General features: G+C 42.3%; 1 protein-coding gene across 10 annotated transcripts in view; it reads right to left on the reverse strand.

Annotated features, from left to right (window-relative positions):
* Positions 1 to 4,604, reverse strand: part of LOC5578257 (phosphatidylinositol 3-kinase regulatory subunit alpha) — a 118,347-nt gene extending 113,743 nt beyond the window's left edge. For 3 of the 10 annotated variants that reach the window (XM_021841792.1, XM_021841791.1, XM_021841781.1), the window contains exons 1-2: positions 4,250 to 4,604; positions 1,207 to 1,831 (exon numbers count right to left, since the gene is read on the reverse strand). The gene's annotated coding sequence lies outside the window, so the exon portion shown is untranslated. Of the gene's footprint in view, positions 1 to 1,206; positions 1,832 to 4,217 lie in introns of all 10 variants that reach the window. The other 7 variants (XM_021841788.1, XM_021841783.1, XM_021841787.1 and 4 more) reach the window with 7 other exon arrangements.
* Positions 4,605 to 13,635: the final 9,031 nt, after the last annotated feature.

Here is a 13,635-nt window from a genome sequence, read left to right on the forward strand (position 1 = left end):
ATGTATCAATGTTTTGAATATTTTAGAAGGTCTGATCTGGGCATGAATAGTCACATCGGTAAACGCATTCTATTCAGGAAGCGAGGGTTCGAATTCCACCGGTCGAGATTTTATTGAATTGAAAATCTGCCTTTTGTGCTTGCCAAACCTCATACAATTGTGAAAATGTAAAGTTTCAGACAATTCGGCAGACAAATTATTGAAACTATGGTACAATAGCTCAGAAAAAAAATCAGATAAATTGGTTTTCCAATGGTTACAAACGTTGTGGTTACATGGGTTTATCGGCTAGAATGTGAAAATCCTACTAAACTGCTTTTTTTTTGCTTTATTTCGCTACATAATTGAACAACCGAATGAGTTTTCCATAAATTACGTCATCTTATTTTGCGAGAGCGGATATGGGCCCTGACCAAGATCCATACAAACTCTTAGAATTTTGTATGGGCAGAGGACCACGATGGGAAGAGGGATGGTGATTTGATACTTGCAAATATGATGGGATATAATTTATGAATTACCCAAGATCATGTCTTCGTGCTAAGTTTGATTTTTATTACGAATGACATTAGTCGTGTTCTAGTAGCAGGTGAGTTTACTCAATACAGCATTTTGGTATGATTTACACACTCTAACATCAATTCAAATAAGTACGAAAAGTATAATTCTTTCATTTCCACGGTTTTCATCGCATATTTTTTAACCGAAATAATGTTGTTTATAAAGCGTTTGAAAAATTGGATTGATCTGATGAGTATGTAATCACATTTTAGTAACTATTATATTCGTCAAATTTGATTTGTCTCAAGTTCGGCGAGAATCAATGGAGCTTAGGAGCTGGTTATGGAAAATAGAAAGCAAAACAAAAAAGGAAGTAAATTTCTCCTATTTCTTCATATCAGAAATTCATAAAATTGACGATTTTTTTGTAAAAGTTAGCATTAGTACATTTGTGCGGACCCATGTCCAGGTAAAATAGATAATTTCGCTTCGGACATGAGAAACCAGTATGACAGTACAAAATCTTTAAATTAGTTTACATGACAATTTTCATGTTTATTAATCGATTATACTATTTCTTCAAAAATTATATCCTTGGCTTGACCATTACTGTGAGAAGTTTACATTCAACAGTAACACAAGCACAAATTTAGATAAATAAATTTAACATATTATGACTACTTAAATGCATAAGAGATAACTTACCAGTTTGCATACTGCAGTTCACTGCTACTTCTCCCTCAGCCGATCATATCCACACATTGTAATTGAGCCAGTGATCGTTCGATGTCAAATCCGCGATCCAACACAGGTCTCTGGTAGCTACTGTTGCTGATGCTGCCTCGTCTGCCGTATCTTCGCTTGTAGCTACTGGTTTTTTGGCAGTCAGTCGGTCAGTTATGGTAGGCACCAGCCAGCCACAAGACAGCGGACAAAAAAAACCGAAAATCAGCCGTCTACTGCCCCGACAGAGTCCAAGCAGGGTAGTAGTTTCGGTGGTGCGAAGCTGCTGAAGACAACCGGGCAGACCGCCACGACCACCACCACGGCCACAAACCCGTCCAAACTGCTGCCGCTGCGTCCTCTTCCTCCCACTCCCACCACTCTCTTGCTCTTCACACCCACCGAACGTCTTCTTCACCTTCTTCGCTTCCTGCGCTTGCCGTGCACTTCACCCTTTTTTTCCACTCAACTACCCTTTCACACTTCCAATCACAGAAGATGGAGAGATACGAGAGTAACAAAAAAACTCCTTTTTGATTCGCGATTTTTGCCGTGAAGCGTTTCGAATATCGCACCAACACTGCTGTAGCCGTGGAAAAACACAATACTAGCGTAACAATTGAAAGAAGGAGAAGTTGTTTGAAAATTAGTGGTGCTTTAAGGTTTTCTTGAATAGTTCTTCGACTTAATTTGTCCGCAATAAATTTTCGATGCTTGATTCTTGCAAAGAAAGCACTCAGTTAATAACTGTGGAAGTACTCATAAGCTGAGAAGCTGCTCTGTGCCATTTGGGACGTAACGTCAAAAGGAAGCAGAAAGTTTCAATGCCAACTCAAATCAAGTTTGTTCGTTTTGAAAAATCTATCAAGTTAATTTCGACATAAATTTACTCCCAATAATATCCATGTCGTCCGCGAAGCAGACAAATTGTACGGATCTCGTGAAAATCGTGCCTCGACTGTTTAGTCCGGTTCTCCTCATGACACCTTCAAGCGTAATATTGAACATCAGGCACGAAAGTTTATCACCTTTTCGTATGCCCCGGCGGAATTCGAATGAACTAGAGTGTTCAAGCAGTTTTGCACACCGTCCATTGTCGCTTTAATCAATCTTATAAGCTTCCTGGGAAAATTGTTCACGTCCATGATCTTCCATAGCTCTACACGGTCAACACTGTCATATGCCGTTTTGAAATCGATGAACAGGTGGTGCGTAGGGACCTGGTACTCACGGCATTTCTGGAACGCTTTGCTTCCATTTCTCCGGTAGCTGTTCCGTCTTTCAGATTCTGACAATCAGTCGATGAGTTCGGCTCCGATACCACCCTTGCCAGCGGCCTTGTTGCAGATTGGTTTCCACTGTCCGCTGTGCTGACGTAGTTATCACCTACGCTGTCCTGACCTTCTATACCTGTGTCGTCTGCGCCATTCAGGTGTTTATCGTAGTGCTGCTTCTACCTTTTGATGAGCTCGCGTCCATCAAGATGCTCTCATTCTTATCCCTGCACATTTCAGCTCGAGGTATGAAGCCTTTGCCGTATGCGATGAGCTCCTGATAGAACTTCCGCGTTTCTTGAGAACGGTACAGCAACTCCATCTCTTGACACCTCTTCCATGCGGAGCCTTTTGTCCCTGAATAGGCGGATTTGCTGCTCCCACTTCAGTCTGTATCGTTCAAGTTTTGCCGCTTATCATGCTGCAGCATTGCAGCCCGCGATGCATTCTTCTCCTCCAAAACCTCCTCGTCGAACCAATTGTTTCTTGATCTACGTTTCACGATAATGCTTTCAGGAGTGTCGTTAATGGCTGTTTTGACTGTTCTCCAGCAGTCCTCAAAAGGGGCCCCATCGAGCTCGCCACGATAGATTCTGACGTCGGTTATGTAGGAGAAGTGCCGTTCATCGATCAAAACGTGGTCGATTTGCGATTCTGTCTGCTGAGGTGATCTTCAGGTGTACCGATACGGGAGGCTGTGCTGGAAATAGGTGTTACGAATGGCCATATTCTTGAGGGCGACGAAAGCTATCAGTCGTAGGCCGTTCTCGTTCGTCAGCCGGTTTGCGCTGAACTTTCCAATTGTCGATCTGAACTCCTCCCCAACCTGAGCGTTTAAAACTTCATAAATATGGTGTATATAAAGCTAGCATAACTATACAACCACATCTAAAAAATTAACAAATTCGTAGGTGATACAGTCCTAGACAGGGATGCCAAGTCGTTTTTTCAAAAATCTGGAAGATTTTTAAAATTTGTCTGGAAAAGTCTGGATTTCCTATGTCGTATATGGAGAACCTTTCAAATTATTTACAAAACCTTACAAATTTATTGCAAAATTGTGTGTGAATCTTCCAGATTTTTGTAAAATGGGGCCTCAAAAATCTGGAACATTCCAAACAAATCTGAAAGGTTGCCAACGCTGGTCCAAGATCCTTGTATGAGGGTTGCTCCTCCCCGTCCTTTACAAAAGTCAGAAATTTGGGACTAACGTCTAAATCTGAAACAAGATTGACGCATTCTCCAATAGTCGAGAGCTGGACAGGCCACGTCCTGACGAAAGCTGAGGAATGGGATGATTGATTGAACACCTACTTGAAGAAAGATGCAGAGAACTCTACGACCTCTCATAGGTCTTACGAGATATTATGGAATGTTTATGGAAAGTGTAGTGCCATAGGATACGATCTGACCGACAAAATGTTTAATATTGTTGGGGAATTATTACATGATCTCAAAATCCTGCCCTTTCAGAAGAATGGTTTCTTCGGTACAGCCGCTCTTCATTTCTGAGTTTCCTTCCTTTTGCTGAACATGACATCCCAATCGAAACAAAGTACACTTTTCAACATAAGAGTAATCTTCCACCACAGTGAACAGACACAACGAGATCGAAAAACCGGTTTGACACAAATCTCCTATAAGCTCCTTCCAGTTGTTACGCTAGAAAAGACGGTCTTTTACTCGCGCAACACTTCGGACGCGATGTTTCACACACACCATCAAAGCAACCCAATCGCACACCTTCTCACCCTTCTTCTCCACCACACAGGCAGTTTTTTATATGTCGAGAAAGGAAAAAATGGAATCCTCGCCTTCGGCCAACACTCGCAAAATACGGAATAATCGTGGAATATTCTGCACACTGTATAATTTTTCAAACACTGGGAAAAATCATTTCTTCCGATGCACTTTTCGCTTCGCACTGGACACTTTCCAACACTTGGGGCAATGGTTCCGGGAAACCTTGCGGGGAACACTCGAATAAGTACTGCTGAAACCGGCTGCGGTCCCAAAAAGCACTAGTTTTCCATCATTTTTAACTCGGTCCACCACTAATCGCGAAGTGACATCTCTTCCATCTTGGCTCGGAATGAAATCGACTTCGTCGTCGTCGCCGTCCACGGCTTCATCATTCTACTTGGATTGAGAGAAAGAGAAGCATCCACATTGCACAAACACACATGCCGTAGTCCAAGTTCCCTTTGAACGCCGGTTGAGTGAGCGTGAGGGCGCTGCCATAGTAAACGCGTCGAGCGACGCGTCCGCGTGTGCGAGCCCGCAAAGCAGAATATCAACAACAGGAAATCCTTTGATCGCATCGCGTTCGCGGACGCAGACGCGTTACTATGGCCGCACCGTGATGCAGCAACAAATCCGCTCTCGCGAAAAATCGCGTTTGGAAAAGTTTTGCGGCTCGCGGACTGGTGCGTTGTGTGCGTGAGCGCGGGTGTGCTTTGCTGCAGGGCTGAAATCGGCTGTCGGAGTTCGGCTGATGATGCGGTTTTCGATAGGGTGACTAGATTTTCGGAAAACGCTTATTGCGTCTCAAGAATAGGCCAGGAGAAGTGGATGGACTTGTCATTCATTTTTCTGTCAATTCTCATACAAAATCTACTTTTTCTCTGACATAAATTCACTCTAGGTGAACCACTTCCCCTGGCCTATGCAGACTCGTTTAATCCATGCCGGGTTTAACAGGACGATAGTCAAAACCCAAGGGCCCATTCACAATTTTTATAACGCTGAAAGGGTGAGTAAATATTGCCCTTTGCGGCTCTTATTGGACTTTTGCTGATATTTCATTGTCGCACTTATCGGAGGAAATTACCGGTTGCCAAGAATTAAAAAGTGTGATTGGAATTATTTGGAATTGATATACTAGATTTAAAAACCGATGAGTGTGAGTTGGAGAGATATAATTAGGATAATAGATGCATAAACAAACAAATAATATATTTTAGTACTCTTGTAACAATTTAAATAAAAAAAAAGAAACACGATCCCGTTGGTTTCAATAGGAATGAAAATCAACAATAAATATCGAATAACAAATAAACCAATCTGGTAGCCCTGCCCACGGTATGACATCTCTCTCACCATCTTCATCAAAACAAATCGTTTGTTTTTATTCTTGTTCGCTATCGATTTCACATGCAAAAGAAAGAAAAGTGTTTTTTACAATGATTCAGCTAGTTGTTTGTTTAAATATTGCTATGTTGTGAAACCTCCAGGTAAATACATTAATATAGAACTTATGGAACCGATTCCTTACTTGATTTTCTTACTACCAGCTCCTAAAGAATGAATTCTCCCGAGGGTAAAGTATACTCGCCACCTTCAAGTGACGGAGCGGAAGAAGATGGATACATTGTGGAGGCCTTGGACGATTATACTGATCCTGAATATGTATACGATGGCGAGATGACTAGCGAGGATTTGAATCAGGAATCAGCCCCTAACAATGCAGATGGGGACAGTAGAATCGACCCGACATCAATCCCAGGCTGCTCGACCAAAACCAAGAAGATTAAGTTGAATGCATCAGCTGCTAACTTCACTCTTAACGGGCAGTTCTACAGACGCAGATTTGTTGGGGAAACATCTGGAGGATTGGTTGCAACCAGACAGATTTCGGGAAACACTGTTAACGAAATCTTAACCGGCATCTGGGAAACGTCTAAAACTGTTTTGTGTCGCGAAGTGATTTTTATTGAAAACAACGGAGTGCAAGTTCCAACATGGGCTGATGAAGAACCAGTGTTCGAGGACATGAACAAGTTCATTGTTCTTCAGGACCAAAGCCAGAAAAAGCGAGTGAACATTGAAAAGGTGAATAGCAAACTACTTGCTAGCTGGAGATCGAAACAAATACGCATCCACGTGCATGTTTATTCTACCTCAATTTCATGCAAGTCGCTGTGGGAAGTTGTCGAAAAGCAGCTGGTGCGTCATCAAAATGCGGATAGGTCAGGTGCGCCTAACACCCAGGTGTAATATCTTGTGGGAGATTGGGTTCTAAACTGTTAATTAATCACTTATGACCGAGACCGTGATAGGTAAACGTAATGATATGAAACGCGCGTCTGTTCGGGTGTGCAGTCAGTAGATAAACTGATAGTTTATTCAAACGATCTCCACTGCTGTACCAGACAGCCAGTGGTGTAGCTAGGGTGGATGCTACAGTTCTCCCCCTTTTAGTTCAAAACATATTTACAATGAATAAGCAGCAAAACCTGACTGCCGCTCTACTGACTATGGGCAGAACTCGACTGCCGGACACTTCATACAAAACTACGGCGAAACTTCGCTGCCGTCTAAACAATTTGATCGGTAAAAACTACCAAAACTACAGAACACGGCAAAACATGACTGCCGATAAACAAGTTCATTAGAACGCCTCCATGGCATAAAACAAACACAACACAACTAGTAGTACTCATAATCGACATCCTTCTTCAGACGCTTAGGACGCTTAGAACGCCTGACATTTTCTTGTCGATTCTTCGATGGTGACGACTGGCACACAGCTCGATGCGACGGACCAGCCTGCGGCTCGACCTGCTCAACCGGCAAACTCGACGATCTTCGTAGATCCTCCTCCACGTGTGACGCACTTCGACGGCGCGGAACACCAACCTCCGCCTCAGGACTACGGCTTGAAACACCGTTGCGACCGCCCCCGTCACTGTAGATGAATGAATCCGAAGGAAAGCCGTAAAAGTCCTCTTCGTCGTCGTCGCTAAACCTATCATCATCGTCATCGTCCTCTCTACTTCGTTTTCTGCGTTGGTTCCTCTCGCTCCTCCCCAAGAACAAACCTCGGCGCTTTGGGGTGCCAACCAGCTTGAGCTGATTTCGGTGAGCGGAGTAGACTCTCCCTCCAACGGAAACCTGCCCAAGTAGCACACGAAACATCTTCCAAAGAGATGCTTTTCAAAAATGGTTTCAATCGCGTATCACTAAAAGCATCTGTAACTTACATGGTTCTAGTTCGGTTGCATATCAATATCAAGGCTCATAAAGATTCATTTCCGTTCCAATGAACATGCATTTCACTTCTTGTTTGACGTTCAACATTTTTGAAACGACAAGATCTGCTGCAAATGTCCTTTGCAAATAGCAATGAAGTCAAGTTTGTCAAGATGTTTCCAGCAACTTTTCAAACAAACTCTTGAAACTTCTCCCAAAATGACGATTTTAATGTTATGTTTCAAATTACTTTCATTTAAAACATCCGCAATTTGCATTCAATTTTCGTTTCCATACCCACAACTCAAGAAGATTCATCCCAGTTGCGACCAAGTTGCACTTAACTACGTGTATGACAGCTAGAAGTTTGTTTGTTTCAATCGAGTTGCAATATGGTTTAGTTGCACATTACGTATCATCTAACAACGAAAACATGGTCTAGCAACAGTTTGTTTGTTTGAATGGTGTTTCTCATATGTTGCGTGGAGGTTTTTGCAAAAAGTTTAGATTATTTCAGGCGTGGTCTAATTTCGACAGTAATGAACTTGTATTCCGAAGGGTGCAGTAAAGTTATTAACAACAAGCTTTGATTAATGGGCCATGTGGTCGCTTTTATAGTGCATTGGCGAAGCAATTGTTCGAAGAGCTGGTGGAGTAATGAGTAGAGGAGAAGTTTGGTGATCTTGAGGTCGGAAGTTTGGTTCTCGTTCATATTTTTGTTTTCATTTTTTTTTTCTCAAGTATTTTGCCACAAATAAGCAATTGCGATATAACTTAAATATGTTGCAAACAGACTCCACCTCTTGCGCTTTTTGCGTTGCTATTCAGTGCAATTGAAAGTCACATTTTCAACCATTGACAACTTGGATTAGTTTCAAGAGATTATTTTATTCTTGAGTTGAAACAAACTGTGCTGCTTGGGTGAAAAACATTTGATGAGATACGTCTGAGAAATTTGGCTTCTAACCATCTTCTAATATCCGTAGGTCTGAAATTTTTATAGTAAACAGTATCTCCAGGACGCAACTTGTCAATCCAGTCATGTTTCTTAGAACAAGGATTATATACAACACGCTTATCCACTTCCTTGGGCTTCGTCGAATGATGTTTAAAACTATTCTTTGGATGGATTAAATCCAACAGCGTCTTAGGCTTAAAACTAAACAATCTCTCGGACGGAAACGAACGTCCATCTTCCAAACAAGTATTCCGGTAACCAAACAAAAAGTACGAAACCATGTCTTCAGTACTCAAACCAATCATATCCGGATCCAACAGAAACTTTTTCAAACCTTCCTTCACTACTCTGACCATGCGCTCTGCTTGACCGTTGCTCGATGGGTTGTACGGTGGACTCTTCATCACCTTCACTCCATGTTTCTCGAAGAAAACGATGAACTCTTTCGAGCTAAATGGTGGTCCGCCATCAGTAACAACTACGTCAGGTAACCCAAACCTAGCGAAAACGCTCATAAACTTTGAAATGACTTTCCTGGCATCTGTTCCAAACTTCATATACTCAACTTCAATCCATTTTGAAAAACTGTCCACAATGACCAGGAAAACCTTCTTGTCGAAGTAGAAGAAGTCTGCATGAATACGTGTAAACGGTTTTGTTGTAGGAATCCAACTGGAACTTGACACTGGCTTTGCAACTGCATTCATCTGGCAACACACACTACATGATTTGACGAAACTTTCAATGTCACTGTTCATGCCATACCAGTAAACTGTCCTTCTTGCCATCTGCTTGATTTTGGTAATTCCTGAGTGATTCCAATGCAGCAACTTCATCAACTGCTTTTGCAAACTAGCAGGAATAAACACACGATCTTGGTACAATAAACAACCATCGACCAGTTCGAGATCTTGATGTTGTGCATAAACGTCCAACAAACAACGTTCCAACTTTTTTGGCCAACCATGCCTCATGTATGAAACAACTCTTTGGATAAACTCGTCTTGTTTTGACTCTTTTGCAATTAAAACATGGTCCAAAGGAAACTCATCGTAAACATTCAAACTTTTGATAAACTCCTGTTGCAACGAAACTGGCACTTCAACTGGTAAAGGAAACCTTGAGCAAAAATCTGCATTGCCCATTTTTGATGACGGTCTGTAAACAATGTCGAAATCGTAGATATTTAGTTCCATTACATATCTCTGTAGACGCGTCACAAACAACGAATTTTTGCCTTCCTTGCCAAATATGCCTATCAACGGCTTATGGTCGGTATACACAGTAAACTTCTGTCCAAACAAAAACTTGTGAAACTTTTTGATAGTGCTTACAACGGCCAACGCTTCCAAGTGTAAAATTGGGTAGGATTTTTGTGCTTTCGTTAAACTGAAGGAGGTGAAACTAATGGGCCTCTCTTCTCCATTGATTTCGTGAGCTATTACGCCACCTAACCCATAACTACTAGCATCTGTCACAACAACGACAGGCTTTTTTGGATCGAAAAACACTAAAAGTTTTGAAGACAACAACGATTGCTTACTTTGATCAAACACACGACGACACTCATCGGTCCAGACAAACTTAACGTCTTTTTTGAGTAAACGATACAAACAGCTTAAACGTGAGGATAAATTAGGGATAAACTTACCGTAGTAATTTATCAAACCCAAAAATGCCTTAAGCTCGGTGACATTGTTCGGAACCTCGGCTCTACGAATCGTCTCGACCTTCTCTGGACACGGCAACAAACCTTTATCAGTCAACACATGGCCCAGAAATGGCAAACTTGTCACAAACCACTTGCATTTTTGCAAACTAACTTTAATATTGGCATTAGAAAGTCGCTCTAAAACCAAATAAAGCTTTCTCAAACAGTCCTCATAATCCTCACCCGCTATTAAAACATCGTCTAAGTAGCAATAAACACCATCAATGCCTTTCAAAACTTGACCCATTACTCGCTGGAAAATAGCAGCACTTGAAGAAGCACCTTGTGGCAAACGATTATACGAAAACAAACCCTTGATCGTATTTATGGTCATGATTTTTCTTGACTTTTTTGACAACAACAACTGTGTATACGCTCCGGTCAGATCTAGGGAACAAAACACTTTAGCACCAGCTAGTGAAGCAAACATGTCTTGTGCTAACGGTAACGGATAGGTATTCGGGATGATCACCTTGTTGATCGAAACCTTGCAGTCGATCACCATCCTGATGCCGCCGTCTTTATTCACTACAACGATCACCGGCGATGCCCACTCACTCGCATCTATCGGTGTTATGACGCCATCTTTTTCCAAACTTTCCAAATGTTCAACAACTTTGTCTTTTAAACGCAATGGAACGTCATACGCACGCTTGAAAACCGGTGCTGCTCCTTTTTTCAACACTAGATCTGCCTCAAAACCTTTTATCGGAGTAAACAAAGACTTATCAAAAACATTGGCAAACTTACTTTGAATATCGTTCACGACACGCTCCTGCTGCTCCTTTTTTCAACACAAGATCTGCCTCAAAACCTTTTATCGGAGTAAACAAAGACTTATCAAAAACATTGGCAAACTTACTTTGAATATCGTTCACGACACGCTCCTCTGAAGTCGGCAACGACAGCTGGTTCAGATTTGTACCACTGCCAAACGCATTCCTCCATTCAGGGAAAAAGATATCCAGCCAATCACGTCCAAGCAACGGTGTAAATGAACTTCCGCAGCGCAAAACAACTAGTTTAACGGATTTTCGTCTTCCGTTCAACTCAACCTGCACTGGAATCTGTCCTTCGACCACCAAACGACTTCCGTTGATCACCGCTAACTTCCTCGTACACTTCTGCAATGGTATATCGCCGAATTCTCCCTCGTACGTCTCCTTGCTGATGACAGAAACTGCAGCTCCACAGTCTATCTCCATATCGACACGGATACCCTCGATCAAAACGGATCGGAAACACGGTTCGTTGATTCTTCCAATGGAAGAGATCAACAAACACTCCATATCCTCGTCATCCGAGACAGATCTGTTCAACCGACGACGCAAACTCTTCTGATACTCCGTCATCTTCGGCTTTGCTGCTGGAGAATCGACAAACTTCACAGATTTCTTCTCCTTGCTCTTCAAATCGTAGCAGAAACGACGCGTGTGACCATCTCTGCCACAGAAATTGCAGCGAAACTTCCGTGATCGTGATGAAGAACGATTTCTACGGTCAAACGAAACTGATCGGCTACGGCTCCTGTACCGATTACTTGGTCCACGACTCCTACCACGGGATCTCGCACGTGAAACTGTTGGCTCTTGCCTCTTGCCAAGCCTGTTCAACACACTCACTCGACCGGATTCACGAGAAACTAGCTTTCGGTTCGCTCCAGCTAGCTCCCTGTTGATGATGATCTTCTCCGCTTTCGCAAGTGTCAAAGCTTCCTCATCAAACAAACGCTGTTGCACATCCGGATCACGAATGCCACACACAAGCTTGTCGCGGATTGCGATGTCCTTAAACTCGCCAAACTCACACAACTCCGCTTGCAGCTTCACAGCTAGGATGAAATCCTCCGCACTTTCAGTAGGGCCTTGAACTCGTTGATAAAACTTGAAACGTTGGATCATGTCGATTTCAGTCTTGTCGTATCGCTTCTTCAACGAATCGGTGATCTCCTTGAACGACACCGTCTTTAAATCCTTTCCAGGAAACAGAAGCTTCAACTCGCTGTACACCTCCTTTCCGCATGCCGCCAGAAACGATGCCTTCTGTTCATTTGCATCCGCCATCTTATTGTCGATGAACACCCATTCCATCTGCTCCAAGTACTGGCTAAACGGAATCGTGCCGAGTACATACGGCTCGATATGATTCACCAACGGCATACTGACAGCGATGAAAAACGACAAAAAACTGAAAACGTTTCGACAAACTATTACACGAAATTTACCTATAAATTTCTTTCAGTGTAACAATCGAATAAACTTGGTCAAAACAAACAGTTGATTAAACAAACGCAAAAATTTAAAAACTTTTTTGCAAAACTTTTTTTTGTCCAATTTTGAAACAATTTGTCCCACAGTGCAAAACATAAACTGCTACTGTGTCAAACTAAACACTTTTCAACTGTTTCGAAACGATCGTATGCAACATGCAACGACAAACTTTATCAACGAAACGTGAAACACACAAACAAACCAAACAATTTTGTTGCTCAACACTAGCATAAACTTCGGTTGCTATCAAACATGAGCATAAACAAGTGCAACAATCTCTCGCTACAAACCAAATTCTCGCGATACAAACTTTGTTGCAAACAAACTTTGGCGCAACACACTACAATGTTGGCGAAACAAACTCCTCGTACGTGACAAACACTTCGGCTGTGATTGATTTAATTTTTATTATGCACACACATAGCCGGGTCACAGTACGGGAAAACAAAATGAGACACAAAAATTTTTGCTTGCTAGGCAGAAGAAAATGGCTCATAAAACTCACTTTAACACACAAACGGCATGCAAATTAAAACACTTTTTCTCTGTTTATTTCCACTTTTGAGAAAAACTTACGGTTTTTGCAGCAAACCTGTGCAAAGTGAAACCAATCAAACTAACTCCTACTGCAGTGTAGGTACTGCGCAGCGCAAACTGTTGCTCTCCTCCGTCAGCAAAACTGAACCCAACGGGATGAATGGCTGGCTCGCAAACTGTTTCTCCCAGGGGAAAATCGCCAAAAGATCACTGGCAAACCGAAAAACTCGCACTGATTTGCACTTCCCGGGACGCGAAAACAAATCTCCACCTCGTCGCCACTGTAATATCTTGTGGGAGATTGGGTTCTAAACTGTTAATTAATCACTTATGACCGAGACCGTGATAGGTAAACGTAATGATATGAAACGCGCGTCTGTTCGGGTGTGCAGTCAGTAGATAAACTGATAGTTTATTCAAACGATCTCCACTGCTGTACCAGACAGCCAGTGGTGTAGCTAGGGTGGATGCTACACCAGGCTTTAACTTCATTGGCTGAGGAACTTCGACGTAAACATGATCATCATTTTCAAGCCCAATCAAGTGCCTGGAGATTGTGGGCGAACTACATCCATGCAGGGCCGGCACACGAACGCGACCATAGGATGTCTCAAATGCCACCACAACATCTTCTAAAATTCTTTCGGAGCTTTCCAATTTCCGAAGCTGTCAAGTTAGAGTCTGTTCGGA

This window comes from Aedes aegypti, chromosome 2 (assembly GCF_002204515.2).
Source record: "Aedes aegypti strain LVP_AGWG chromosome 2, AaegL5.0 Primary Assembly, whole genome shotgun sequence".
NCBI lineage: Eukaryota > Metazoa > Arthropoda > Insecta > Diptera > Culicidae > Aedes > Aedes aegypti.